Consider the following 14,825-nt stretch of genomic DNA (forward strand, 5'->3'; position numbering starts at 1 on the left):
GTCATGCCTGATTTTTTTTAAATGTTTTTGGAAACCAAAAGTGGACATACAGAATTAGGATACAGTATGTTTCTGGCTGCAAATGTGTTACATTAAGCATTGGGGATGTTAAATAAAATAATGGCAAATATATGATTCCGCTTCATAATCACGGGGAAGGGATTTTTAGTATATACTGAAACAATAAAAAGCTTTGTGTTTACATGCTTTAATTATGGGATTCTTGCACCCCCTGCTGGTCTGTCTGAAGACTGGTAGCTGGATTGCACCACTTAAAAATTCACCCACTTTTTATTCATTCCTATGGGATTTTTAGAAGAGTATATAATGGTGAACTCTAACTTTCACCCATTGATATATACACTTCTAAAAATCCCATAGGAACGAATAGAAAGTGGGTGAATTTTTCTGTGGTAAACTCTCTGACATTTTGGTAAATCTGCATAATGAAGTTGCAGTTTATATGCAATTTGCCATGTTTTTTCTCCACAACCGCTTTTCCCAGAATTCCAGCATCATTTTTTTTTCTTCTTCTTGAACCGTCGTCACTAAGACAATCGAGGTTAACCAAAACATGTTGATGTGGGGGAATATGACATACATTCAAATCAGAAAAAAAGGAGGTCCCATCTTAATATGGTATGCACGTGGGGATTTCCAGCGTCCTCCGGCGCCCCCCCCACCCTCCTGCATGTGCATATTTTCTTAGTGGTTCCTTAGTGCTCAGTCCTCCATAAGGAGATATATTGGTGTCTGAAAGTAGAGAAAAATTACACAATGTTTAATTTCTTCTGTTTACACAGCTATGAAACAAAATCTTTTTAATAGACTCAATTCAGTTTATTTAAAGGGGTGGTTCATCTTTACGTCACTGATCCCATCAAAAAAACAAATGCTCTGCTCAATAATTTGCCTGACTCAGTCCCATTAGGGTTTAATCGGCTTACATATTTTTAATTGCCAGCTGATATATTTAATACAATGGTTGCTAATATAGAGTAATCGAGTGAACACATAGGTCATTCTTCATCAATAATTTGCCTGACTCAGTCCCATTAAGGGTTTAAGCGGCTTATATATTTTTAATTGCCAGCTGATATATTTAATACAATGGTTGCTAATATCCCACAGATGCTATTAAAAATTGTATCAACTAATGTAGCAAATTGTTACAGTTCAGAGTCTGCACCTGGATTACTGAGCTGCCAGACTAAAACACTAGAAAAAGGAACATTAATGTTATAAAAAAATAAAAAAGCAACTGAAAAACAACTTGATTACTATGTGAAAACTGTATAAAACAGGGGTTGGGAGTTGAACAATTACAAATCCATAAAAGCACAAGGTCATCAAGTGGATACGCCACAATCCAAACATATACCACCAAAGATGCGAATAACGCGTGAAAAAGTGGGCACCAAACGAGAGATCCTAGGTTTGACTCCAGCCACGATAACCACAAAGAATTTGTGTTTCCCCCAGTACCGGCCCAAACCAGTAGGCACCTGGCCTGCCACTAGGGTTGCCACCTTTTCTGGATTAAAAATACTGGCCTTCCTATATATTTATCTTTTTTATAAAATAAAATCTTTAGCTGGTATTTTATCAGAATGGCCGGCAAAATTATGGTTGATCCCAATTTTATAAATAGGGAAAAAAGATAAATATATAGGAAGGCCAGTATTATTTTCCCAGAAAAGGTGGCAACCCTAGATATCACCCACCTCAAGGTGGGCATATTGGGGGAGAGATCCACTCGTTTGGTGAGGTCACCATTGAGGCAGAGATTGATGTGCATGGTATATAATGGTATATAATCCCTATTTCCTACAAAAGGACGGTGGGATATGTCAGCACTATGTAAGCAATGGTTAGTGACCTGAGGCAAAATGGACATGGCTTCACCTTGTGTTTATCCAACTTCCTCAGCTAGTGTATTAGGCAGGATTTACCTCAGAAAAAGTTTGAATTCAAATATATTTATTTTCTAGCTGAATATACTATGAATAATTAAAGAACAGACAATATCTCTCCATTATAAACCTTTAGATTAGGCCCGCTCCGCACCGACATGTGGGTGAGTTTAACAATAGCTGAGGTGATACAAGTATTCAGCAGATGGCGCCAGAATTTCAGGGAAAAGGTTGTTAATCAAAATAAAGTGCGTACAAAGATCGTGTTATTTTGGGTGGGGAATGAAAAGAATCAGTAGCTATAATATCAGGTTTGGCAAAACAGAGAACACACTTTATGTTGTCCCATCTCTGAAGGTAATCGAGTGAACACGACGCTATTGTTTGCTTAGCCAATTAGCCATGATGCCAAACAGGATACAGACTGAGGCAAACGGCAGGTGGCAGAGCTGGAAGAAGAGTTGCCCTTGTGTAAAGAAGACCCGAAAATCCGCTCTAGCAGCTTAAGTTTGGCTACCTACTCAACCAGCCACCACCCTCACTAAACAGCCGCTGCTTGTCTGACTGAAACAGCATTTCTGCTGTTTGTGTTGATTATGTTGTGATTGTACCGACTGTGGAGCTTACGTTTCATCCATGTTTCTAAGAAAACTCTGCTGATGCGACAGAAGAGCTTGAGATCGCTTTTATTGTTCAGAGTACGCGGCGGGTAAGAGACTTTAACGCTGTGGGCAAGTTTAGATGTAGAGTGCGCAGGCGCAGTAGCCGCTACCACAAAGACTGTGCCACATATTGCCACCCCCATGCTGTGTCGTGGCCTGTGGCGTCACTGCCTCCAAAATCACTGGACATTTTAATGACCATAACCATCAACAGTGAGTACTGCCTGTGCTATATAACTGTTGTCACTGTTTTCACCAATCATTTCTCCTGGGAAGTTTTTACTGTAGAAAAAGAATCTGACACTGACCAACTGATTAGAGGAAAATAGTAATTGTCACGTGATGCCCAGAAAGTGCTCCATCCCTGCTCTGATGGTAAGGATGTTAAAGAGGGATACAGAAATAAGCATGTTGTGTAAGAGAGGAGAGGTGCCTCCTGTTAGTGTGTGCTGCAAATATCCTTTGCTAATTAGCTGTTTTTGTTAGGTATGTATGACATGTGTTTTATAGAAATAATGTTACTGTACCTGTAGCCACTCGATGGGTTTTTATGGCTCAGCTCCAGCTATCACTTCACTTTGTTGCAGCATTACCAATGAAGTGGATAAGAAAATTGCTGTTTAGTGAATTCCAGAATACTAATGAAACTGTGCTTATTATTCTCGTGCTCGCTCGTGTCAGCAGAGATAGTGGCACTTCATAAAAGCCTTCACTGGCCTGAAAAGTTTGGGTTAATCTGGGACAGAATGTTCTCAAGCTGTACAACTTCCAGATTAGATGTGATCTGGTACCAATTGCCACTGCTGCTGCATTGTAAGGTCCAGCTAAAGTGCGATGCATTTTGGCTCACTGTTTTGTTGTCAGGTGCTATTAGGGTTGCCGGCCTTCCTATATATTTATCATATTTTCCTAGTAGTAACATTAGGATCAACCATCATTTTTACCGGCCAAGCTGGTAAAACACCGGCCAGGTGGCTAGCCTAGGTGCTATCCTGAATCTGGTTGTGTCATTTTTCTGGCCAGCTGGGTGAATGCTTTGACTAGACATTATTTTAGGTGACTTGTAGTGATGGGCTAATCTGTGCTGTTACCGTGAAATTAGCGAAACAGCGGAAAAATTTGCAAAAGGCATTTACGTCAATGGGCGTCAGAATAATTTTAACACGAGCAACAGTTTTTATACGCACGACTATTTGGTCCAAATGCATTAAAGTCAATGGGCGTCCAAATAAATTTGACGCGCGGCCATTTGTTTTTGACACAGCGGATTTTTATCTGTGCAGTTTTGCAAATTAATTTGCTAGCGGGGAAACTTGCAAATTCACAGCAAATTTGTGTCTGGTGAATTTATTCGCCCATCACTAGTTGTGCTATAGACTTGTCTTCTAAAATACAGGGACTATTGAATAATTGGCATTTACTACAATAAAATATTTTTAGGGTCTCCAACCCCAAAGCCATTGGATGCTGAGGTGTTTTGCACATGTATTTTAATATTTTGTACATCCTTTAGGGCCTTCATAATGTTCTCTACACAAGACAGGGTGCTTATTAGTGATGTGCGGGTCAGGAAAAAAATCATCTGCACCCAACACTAACCCACAATATGTTGCCATTGTTGGACCCACATCCAACCCATGCCTAGTCTTCTTTCTCTGTACATTACTTCTGTGAGTGCCTCTGGTTCCAAGACAGGGAATCATCAGGTGTATTGGAGGAGAGTACTTTCCCTGTCTGACCTGCACTCAACCTGTACCTGCAATGGTTGGCCAGATTTCAACGCACACCCTTCCAATCAGTGAACACTGGTTTTGGGTAAACCCGCACATCACTAGTGCTTATATATGATGGGTCCACAATCACATAACTGCAGTTATTTAACAGTGTTGTGGTGGTTGGCTATCCTTGTGACTGTTAATAGTAGTGGTACTCAAACCATTAAAACCATTAAAAAGCACAACTGGATGCAAATTATATGGACATGCAAAGGACTCTGGGCACTTGTAATTGGAGAATTTGGCAAGTCCGGAGAGAAAGTAGAGTGACTATATTATGGATGGCAGAGGTGAGGAGAAGGACCCCAGTGGAGGTATCTATCAGTTTAGAATTTACATATTTGGGAATGAATGTTGGTCAACTTCTTTTGTCCTGTCACCTTAAATATGGATAAAAAGTATAAACTAAAAAGTAAGACTTCTGATATGCCTCAGGATGCAGCTGAGAAAAATTATTCTTTCACGCAGAATTTTATATACATTTCCCTTATCCGGAACATCTATTCACATTATTCTTTACAAGGCCAGAACTAGGGGTGCATAGGGCACATTATGGGGGTTTGTAGAGTTCCTACTGCTTCCTGCTCATCCTTCTCTACACCGAGCACTCTTGATCACTGTAGAGGGTCTGACACAAGTAGTGGTGAGATGGGGAAGTCAGTTGGTCCAGCATTGGGTTCCTTCCAACGAGCCTGTGCGCGTAGAGGGGCTGTTGGGGATGAGGTTTGTTTTAAGACCTTGGAAACTCTTACCACCCGGCTCAGCTCTGATTCTTTAATTTCTGGGGAGTAACTGGTCTGCTCCAGGAATGTTACTTAGTTAATTAGGTTTGAAAGTTACTGGTCTGCTCCAGGAACGTTACTTATTTAATTAGGTTTGAAAAATACATCTCTCCACCAAGTTTAACTGTACAGTGAATGCCCAAGTATCACTGCCCCACAAAATGTCTGCATTTAGGGAAAAAGAGACACCTTTGGTTATAGGTAAGTTCAAGGCAGTGTCCTTATGTAATGCCTAAATAAGTGAAAGAAGAAAAATGCAGCCTAAAGTAGGAACCTCAGAGTCCTGGACGCTTACTTTATAATATTCCTCTATAGTTAGTATAGTTATAGTATAGATAGCCAGGTATGACATTTATGCCACTCTTCTTTTGTGCCATGGGGGAGAAAGACCATACGTGCATTTCTCTTTCTATGGCATAATATTTTACAAGGAAACTATTTTTATCTGCAGGGCTGTCTTTAAAGAGGCTAGGTTGGAACACTAACATTAAACTGGAGAGGACCCTTTCCCCTTTATAATTATTCAAAACATAAATGCCACTCATCCCACAGATAATCAATCATTTAATCATATAAGATTAGCATCTAATTTTCCTTTAAAGCCATATAGTGGAGTGCAGAAGCAATAGTATTCTGCATCCTGCCATTAATTACTGTATCCATCATATGTCATGGGGTGACAGCAGATGCCACGTTTTGTCACCCACGGTAAATGTCACAGGTGACAAAATGTCCAAAAATGCAATTTCATGGATGTCAATGTGAATCTCTACATTTTCTTTCTATAAAATCTCTTACAATTAAATATCTTATATCCATCTTTAATTAGTTAGTTCCCAAGTCAGTGACCCATTTTTTTTAAGATACATCTCAAACAGGGGTTGTGGAATGTGATACCTCCCAACTGTCCTGTTTTCAGAGGGATGGTCCCTCTTTTTACAGCTCAACCCGCAGTCCCTCGTTTGTACTGGCACTGAACATCCAGAAAAAGATTTTGGCAGAGAGCCCAGAACAACCACAGTGCAAGATAAGATACTTCTGTAACAATTTTGAGATAAGCAAATAAGTAATTGTAACAATATAAGATAACAGATCCCTTGGGAGAAGTTAGACTCACAGCTTAAAGGGCAATTCACCTTCATTAGCAAAACTGTAATAACTGGAACAAAAAAAAACACAGAAATATGTTTAAAATCCCATAACCTGCCAAATTTTGTAAAATGAACATGGTAATTAGGGGGTGTGGCCATAAAATGGGCGTGTTCAAAATATTTTTTTCCAAAATGTTGGGAGGTATGGAATGTAAATATAGGTATGGAAACTATTATCTAGAATGCTTGGGACCTTGGATATTCTGCATAAAAGTTTTTTTTGAATACCCTAAGGGGCTGATTTATTAAAAATCGTGTTGGCAGAAAAAATGTATAAAACCTTGAATAATTGCCATTTATTAATTATTATTAACATGTATTTATATAGCGCCAACATATTGCGTAGCACTGTAAAGTAACTGTGATTATACAACTACATCACATGAATTACATACATAGAATATATGGAGTAACAAACATCACAATCAATACATGTACAAAGAGGTGAGGAAGGCCCTATGCATTGGCATACAGTCTAAAGGGAAGGGAGTAATACACAAGGTGTGGGAGTGGGCAAGATCGAAGTAAGTGGGTGAGAAATGTGGTGTTGTATGTGGTGTTGCGTTTGGTAGTTAAGCAGAGTGAGGGTAGGCTTCTCGAAAGAAGTGCGTTTTCAGAGATTTTTTGAAAGCAGAAAGGTTGGGAGAAAGTCGGACAGATCGTGGGAGAGCGTTCCAGAGGAGGGGTGCAGCCCTTCCAAAGTCTTGAATGCGAGCATGTGAGGAGGTAATGAGAGAAGAGTTGAGTAGCAGGTCAGTAGAGGAGCGAAGTAAGCGAGTGGGTGAGTATATAGAGATGAGTTCAGAGATGTAGGGTGGAGCAGAGTTGTGAAGTGCTTTGAAAGTCAGTGTCATTAATTTGAATTTGATTCTGAAAGGTAACGGAAGCCAGTGCAGGGATTGACAGAATGGCGAGGCAGAGGATGAGCGGTTGCTGAGGTGTATGAGCCTCGCAGCAATGTTCATTATGGACTGGAGAGGTGACAGTCTCTGGAGGGGGAGGCCAATTAAAAGAGAGTTACAGTAGTCTAGACGCGATATGATGAGAGAGTGAATAAGAATTTTGGCAGCGTCTTGGGTGATAAATGATCGTATTTTGGATATGTTCCTTAGGTGGAAGTGACATGATTTAATAAGTGACTGGATATGAGGAGTGAATGACAGGGCAGAATCTAGGATAACCCCAAGGCACCGGGCCTGGGGAGAGGGGGTGATAGTGGAATTGTTAACTATGATGGATACTTCGGGGATGCTACTGGTGTTTCTTGGAGGAAAGAGAACCATTTCAGTTTTAGAGAGGTTTAATTTAAGGTAGCGTTGCGACATCCAGGTAGAGATAGCGGACAGGCAGGAGGAGACGCGAGTTAGGAGTTCTTGGTTGAGATCAGGAGATGAGAGATAGATTTGAGTATCGTCAGCATAGAGGTGGTAGTGGAAACCATACGAATTTATTAATTTGCCAAAGGAGGAAGTATAGAGGGAGAATAGTAATGGTCCCAGGACAGAGCCTTGAGGAACTCCAACAGAAAGAGGTAGGGGAGAAGATGATACTCCATTGTAGGAGACACTGAAGGAACGATTGGTGATGTAAGAAGAGAACCAGGACAGGGCTGTGTCACGAAGGCCAAGCGACTGGAGGGACTGGAGGAGGAGAGGGTGATCTACAGTGTCAAATGCGGCTGAGAGGTCAAGCAGTATTAGTAGTGAGAAATGATTGTTGGCTTTAGCGGTTAAAAGGTCATTAGTTAGTCGAGTCAGGGCAGTTTCCGTGGAGTGTTGTGGCTTAAAACCAGATTGTAGGGGGTCCAGCAGGTTATTGTCAGAGAGGAATGAGGTAAGTCGGTTGTAGACTAGGCGCTCAAGTAGTTTAGAGATGAAAGGTAGCAGAGAGATAGGTCGGAGGTTGTCAAGATTGGAGGGATCAAGAGAGGGTTTTTTTAGAATGGGGGTGACAAGAGCATGTTTTAGTTGAGAAGGAAACAGTCCAGTTGAGAGCGAAAGATTAAATAGGTGAGTTAAGGCTTTGATTAGACAAGGATTGGTAATACGGTAATGAAAAAAACTAGTAAAGCTGTTGAGGTTGTACAGAAATTAATGGGAATATTCTCTATGAATTAGTTTATTAAAACATTTGAGTTTTTCAGCCTGAATGGAACAACGCGATTCTGACATGTTTTTTTTCTTAAATAAGGTAGTGCTCAAGAAAAAAAAGAAAAATTTTTTTTTACATTAACTCAAATTTTGATAAATCAGCCCCTTATTCTACTTAGAGGGCTATTTATCAGAGGTTGATGTTTGAGTTTTTTATACCTTAAATTAACTTGAATTAACTTACAACTCGAATTTATTTAAGAAAAAACTCAAATGGAAAGAACGTGATTCTGCGAGTTCGAGTTGTGAAACCCAAAAACTCGAATGAAAGTCGAATCACTCAAAGTTTTCAGTTAAATCACTCCAAAAAAACTCTAACATCATGAAGGCTTTTAACATTAACTCTAGATGGTGTATTTTCAGATTTTAGCTATTTCCAGGGTCGACATATAATAAATCTCGAAAGATTCAAGTTTTTTTTAACCCAAAAACGTAAATTTTGACCAAAAAATATAACTTGAATTTTCGTGGAAAACACAACTTGAACCTTAATAAATCCACCCCTTAGTCTACCATTAGTTTGCTACCAATATGAGTTTATGCTAACTAAGGTGGGATCAAGTAAAAGGCACTATTTTATTACTAAAGAGAAAGAGGAAATCATTTTTAAAACATTTAAATATTTGTTAAAAATAGACTCTATAGGTGATGTTCTTATAATTCAGAGCTATATGGATTTCCAGAAAACAGACCTTTATAACCTTTCTTTTGAGTCTTAGCAGTGTGAATGTTCCCTTTGATGAGTACAAGGGATATAACTTGTGGCAAGCTGCAGGGTGTTGTTACTTATATGACGGTTTTAAGTTACTTTGGAAACATACTACCCTGTGAGAAGTTTAGTTTGCGCTTCCTTGTAGTTGATGTATGACAGTTTTTATTATCCCAGGTCATGATATGTTGTATCTAATAGTGATGTCTAAAAGAACTAGACCTGAAAGCATTTTACTCATCCAAGCAGCTCGACTCAGTGGTAGGAAGTTCCTGGCATTTGAAAAACCCTTATTAATACAGGTAATATAGTCAGTAACATCCAGTCACAATGGTTCCATTGACCTGATTCAGGTAGGTGGGAACGTGTGATCCAGTGACATCAGTGGAAAATGTTTAAGTGGAATTGTATGTTGCTGGCAGGTGTATAGGACAAGGTCCTGTTGTGTCCTGTGATGTCTGCCACTCCCTAACTTCCATGTCTGAATGAGGCACAAGCAGCTAAATAGCGGATAAAAGGATATCAATTACCTAGAAATACTCTCCACTTTGTTTATATTAGAAAATTAGCCTTTAATTTAGTTTCTTTTCCAAAAGAACAGAAGGGTATACTTTCCAAGTAGAAGAAACCTGGGGTCCCAAGTTTGATTCTAACTTAAAGGGGAACTAAAGTCTAAAATAGAAAAATGCTAGAAATGCTGTATTTTGTATACTAAACATAAACATGAACTGCAACAGAAGCCTAATTAAAGAAATGATTTATGCTTTCAAAGTTGGCCTCGGGGGGTCATCAGCATGTAACTTTGTTATACATCTTTGCAAGACCACATACATGCTCAGTGTGGTCTGGGCTTCAGTTGGGAGGCTAAGCTTAGGGATCATCATACATTATCCAAAGAGCACAAGTCAAAAAAATATCTGCCATAGAAGCCAATACAGCAAGACTGATTAATAATCAGAATATACAGACTGCACTGGGTCTATGTATACGAATCTCTACACGCCGGCTGCTCTACATGAAAACAAACAAAGCTGCTCGAATTCTGGGAAGTAAGGTGGGTGGGGCTCTGTTTGAAAGTATGGTCGTTTCCCTGCAGACCAGTTAGAGACCATCTGAAGTTTCCTATCCTCGGCAGTCAGAGCAAGTAAATGAAAGGGGAATTTCATACAGTCAGGTTTCTTATAAAAACAGTACACGTTTTTTAAGTATATGGGAGATAGGGTTCTTTTTAATTAAAGAAGGTAAAAATGGGATTTTTTTTTTTTGCCATTACATCCCCTTTAAACTCTTTCTGTATGTCCTCCCCGTGTCTGGAATGGTTTGTAGTATAAGGTACTCTGGTTTAATCCAACACTTACATGCAGGAAAGGTAATTAGCTCCTAATAAATTGGCCCTAGTGTGTGTGGATAAGGGACCTTAGATTGCAAGCTCTACTGGAGTGGTAAAAGATGTATAATCTCTGTACAAGGTTTTGGAATATTCCAATGCTATACAAATAACTGATATAGGAATCAAGTTTATGCAAGGATTATATGATTCTATAGCAAAATAGCAATCATTATACACTGTATTATTAACACTAGTCCACTTCTGTTTAAAGTTAGAGTAGTTTATAAGTAGAATGTTTTGCCCTTATTTAGGATTCAACAAAGGGTTAGAGCTTATGCTAAATGTTTTTTCAGAGGGAAGGGCATGAGAAATACTACATATTGTTCTATACTTCTGTATACTCAAAGCCAGTGGGTGATTTTGAGGGTATTTGCATTAATAATGCATGAAACAAGGGACTGATAATGCTGTTGTGGCCAGATTCATTGTGTACTTTAAAATGTGCTGGGATAAGCAAGAATGCTTTCACATCAACATGTGTCTCATGCTGGAGCAAATTGCTTAATGAAGAGTAGATAATATTTCACTGCTGCTCAATGCACTCAACATCATTCCTGTTCTGAATAAACCTTTCATTCACCATTTTGTAATGTGATGAAATGTGAAATGGCTTCCATGGAGATCCACAATAAGAATGATTAGTGGAGTAACTGGGACTCACTGGGCCCTACAGCTAAAACATTTTATGGCTCCTTAATATTTTAGAAAGATAATCAGTTAATAAATATACATATATGCCCTGACTGAAATATTTTGCCACATCAAACCGAAACGCATTGATGTGGGGAAATATGTGAAAGTTCTAATAAATTCATCAATATTAAAACCCTTGAGTGCCTCCACCTCCTACAATTATTGTATACTCTGGGAACTGCACCCGGGATTTGGCTGAATATTGGGTGAGTGCTGATACTCAATGTGACTATATATATATATATATATATATATATATATATATATATATATATATATATATATATATATATATATATATATATATATATATATATATATCATGAGAGTCCTCATCAGTAAGGGCCTTCTGTTATTTCTGGCCTTCAGAAGCTGCAGTGACCACATCCCATGTTGTTGTTATTCCTCTTTGATCAGTTCTTGTTTGACAGTTTACGCATAATAACTACAGACATTTCATGTTTATTTTCATAAAATGTCACAATTTATCACTAAATTCCCATAATATTTGCTCATAGTTGTTCATAGGCTAGCACAATCCCTACCTACATTTGTATTATAGTTTTAGCCCTCCAGAGAACTTTGGTTTTATAAAAGGCAAAAGTTTTCAGAGGCTAACAATATTGTTCTTTGTATAAAAAGATATGTCAACCTACACACTTCAGAAATAGGGCAATATGGCGTCATGCACTCCGCTTTATCCTACGTGCACGCTTCACATCGTAAGCCAGAAGTCAGTTATTGGACATATAGGATTATTTTGTGCATAGTGCGAATACATTTACTGTAATTTTTGTACTTTACAACTAATATATTTTTTTTGCAGGTCAGATTCATATGAGAGGAGACCCTTTCAGCAATTTCAGTGTCAAAAACAAAATTTGCTTAAAGAGTGACAGTCAAGGAGCAACCTGCAGTTAAAATTATCTGTTATATTATTATGGGATGCATAAAATCCAAGCAAGATTGTACTGTGCACAAAACTATTCAATTGACGAGAAACCAGGAGAAGGATGAGATGCACAATAAAGAGTTGGTTGGTTTGGTCCAAGCTAACCAGGAAGACAGTAAACTGTGTTCATGCTCTGCTAGTCCCCTACTGTTGGAGTATGCCCACCGGCTATCAGAAGATATTGTAAACAAGGCTGTGAGACAGTGGGCAGAAGTGGACAGCAAGTACAGTGATATTCCATATATAGAGAGCGATGCAATATGAACTGTCATATAAATGAGACACTCACATTTTTCTTCGCCATCAATGGGTTTGCAACTAATTTGTTTAGTAGGAAAATTGTTAAAGACAATTCAAATGGATTTTATAATATACTCCTTGGAATGTTCCAAATGTAAAAGAACCCCAGTTTAACAGTGAGACATGAAGATATGGCTAACATGGTTAACTGAATTAGTCCTCTTGCTGTCCTCTTGAACTATGCAAAGCAGTTCATAGCAGTTCATGTTTGGGCTGTCTCAATTAACCAGAAGAATACAATACGAAATCCTTAGGTAGCTGATGGGAAATAAATTTCAGTTCATTACACTGAAGCATCTAGTTGAAATGATTTCATTTTAAACAACTGTGATGTTATAATGCAAGGAGTTTGAGTGTTCTCCCTTTGCCTGGGTTTACACGAAAACATGATGGCAAGTTAATTGGATTCTGATACAACTGATTCTAGTCTGTGCAAATGCAATAGGGCCGTAGACTGTAAGCTCCACTGGGACAGGGACTGATGTGAATGATGAGCAATCTCTGTAAAGCACCGTGTAAAGGAAAATAAATGAAAGTTCAATGACACTTAAAACAGATTCACGTGTCAAGGGCATGTAAAGGAGTAGTCTGGCATAAAAAAAAGCTGGAATTCACATTTTTTACAGTGAAAGAAGAAAGGTTCTTTGGCAGCCAGCGGATTAACTAGATCTTTAAATTTGTGAATTCATAGTTCTTACATGTATCCAATTCGTATAAGGAGAGAAAAAGATATTCTCTGTCTTTTCCCCATTATATTTAAAATCGTTCTAATCAGACAGGATATAGTCATAAACATATTGAAGGTATAAAAGCAACTCCGAAGGACAAAATTGTAACCCCCCCCTCCCTTAACAGATGGCGTCTACATAATCATGTCAGTTGCATAGTACAAACAAAAAGAACTATAACAGATGGATACAGATTAATAGTAGATTTTATGGGCTCATAAACAGCAGTTCCTATAGAGGCATTTTTTAAAAAATATTCTTTCCCATAATCCTCTGGAATGCAGCTGACTGCTCTAGTGGTTGGCATTGTTGTTTGACCCTTTCACTGCCTGCTGATTTTTCACGTTCATATACATCTACTGCCAAGCAATTTTTGCTCATTTTACAGTTGATTATGTTTTTCCACAGGTAAACCTCCAAGACTAATTATATATCATCAGAACAAACTGGGATATTGCATTCAGTTTTGTAATTTGACATGTAACACAAATTTAGGCAAAAAATATATATTATTATATGTTTTATTGTATAAATATTTTGTGTTTTTTTATCCAAGAAAAATGTTTACGTTTGTTTCTTCTGAATATATAGATACCAAATATGTGGTTTGCTTGTCCAGGAGACACCCCAAAAATAATACCGTTTTTGTAGGATTTTACAGTAAAACCATATGGATAAGCACATCTATTGGTTAATGTGGCATAAGTAACTAACTATGTTGTACTAAAAATACCCCATTAGTTTGGTACATACCTCCAGGTTTTAGATGTAGCATAGTTCCTGGTATAAATGTAGCATTTTTTTTTTTTAATTTAAAAATACTGTTTAATCCAAGCCAAATATGAAAAGGCAAATTTCATTGTTTTTCATTGTGTATCCTGAGGCAACACTGTTTTTATTTTTTACATTTTCCTAAACTATAAGTGCTGGCACTTTTTGGGAATTCTGATTTATTTAGCAAAACGTCCAGAGGAGAATGGAATAAGAGACCCGGAAAGACCTAGGGCATTTTTATTTTTTTTCCTAAACTGTAACAAATTAAAAACCTTCACAATAATGAAGGTGTTTGCCACTATGCATTTATACGGTAAAAAAAGTAATTAAAAAATGTAGTACAGGTATACAGATAGTCTCTGCAATGTATCTAAAGTGTGCACACAAAAAAGCCTGTGGCATCAGCAGGAGAGAATAAATTATCTCATGGATTCACCACAAAAGACTGATCATTTGTCCTGTTAGTCATCTATGCCTCCAGCACAAAACCGAGTGCCATCAATATTTATTGAAATACTGCAACTGGCCTAAACCAAATGCAAACGGCCCCAATCTGCTAGAAAAGCCTTACACTTTTTGCAAGCCTACGCACAAAAATCCTGAACGTGCACTTCACAAAAAAATCTGAAACCTACATAAATAATATAGATAGCCTCAGTAACTGCACTGAACGGTGACCTTTTGAGGTGCCAGAAAAACCTCAGCATCAGCAGGAGAGAGAAAATCATCTCATGGAGTACTCATGCACCACAAACAGGGGCCCCGTTGCTCATCTAACACCTCAATCAGTTATGGCCCCAGCACAATTGCTATTCCATAACCTAAGACATGCGTAGGGGGTTATTT

General features: G+C 38.3%; 1 long non-coding RNA gene across 1 annotated transcript; it reads left to right on the plus strand.

Moving 5' to 3' along the window:
- The first annotated feature begins 1,738 nt into the window (after window positions 1-1,738).
- On the plus strand, window positions 1,739-14,398 carry LOC108701490. Its single transcript, XR_001933187.2, has 2 exons — window positions 1,739-2,950; window positions 12,052-14,398. It is a non-coding gene; the product is annotated as an uncharacterized LOC108701490 (long non-coding RNA).
- Window positions 14,399-14,825: the final 427 nt, after the last annotated feature.

Source organism: Xenopus laevis, chromosome 9_10L (genome assembly GCF_017654675.1).
Source record: "Xenopus laevis strain J_2021 chromosome 9_10L, Xenopus_laevis_v10.1, whole genome shotgun sequence".
NCBI classification, from domain to species: domain Eukaryota; kingdom Metazoa; phylum Chordata; class Amphibia; order Anura; family Pipidae; genus Xenopus; species Xenopus laevis.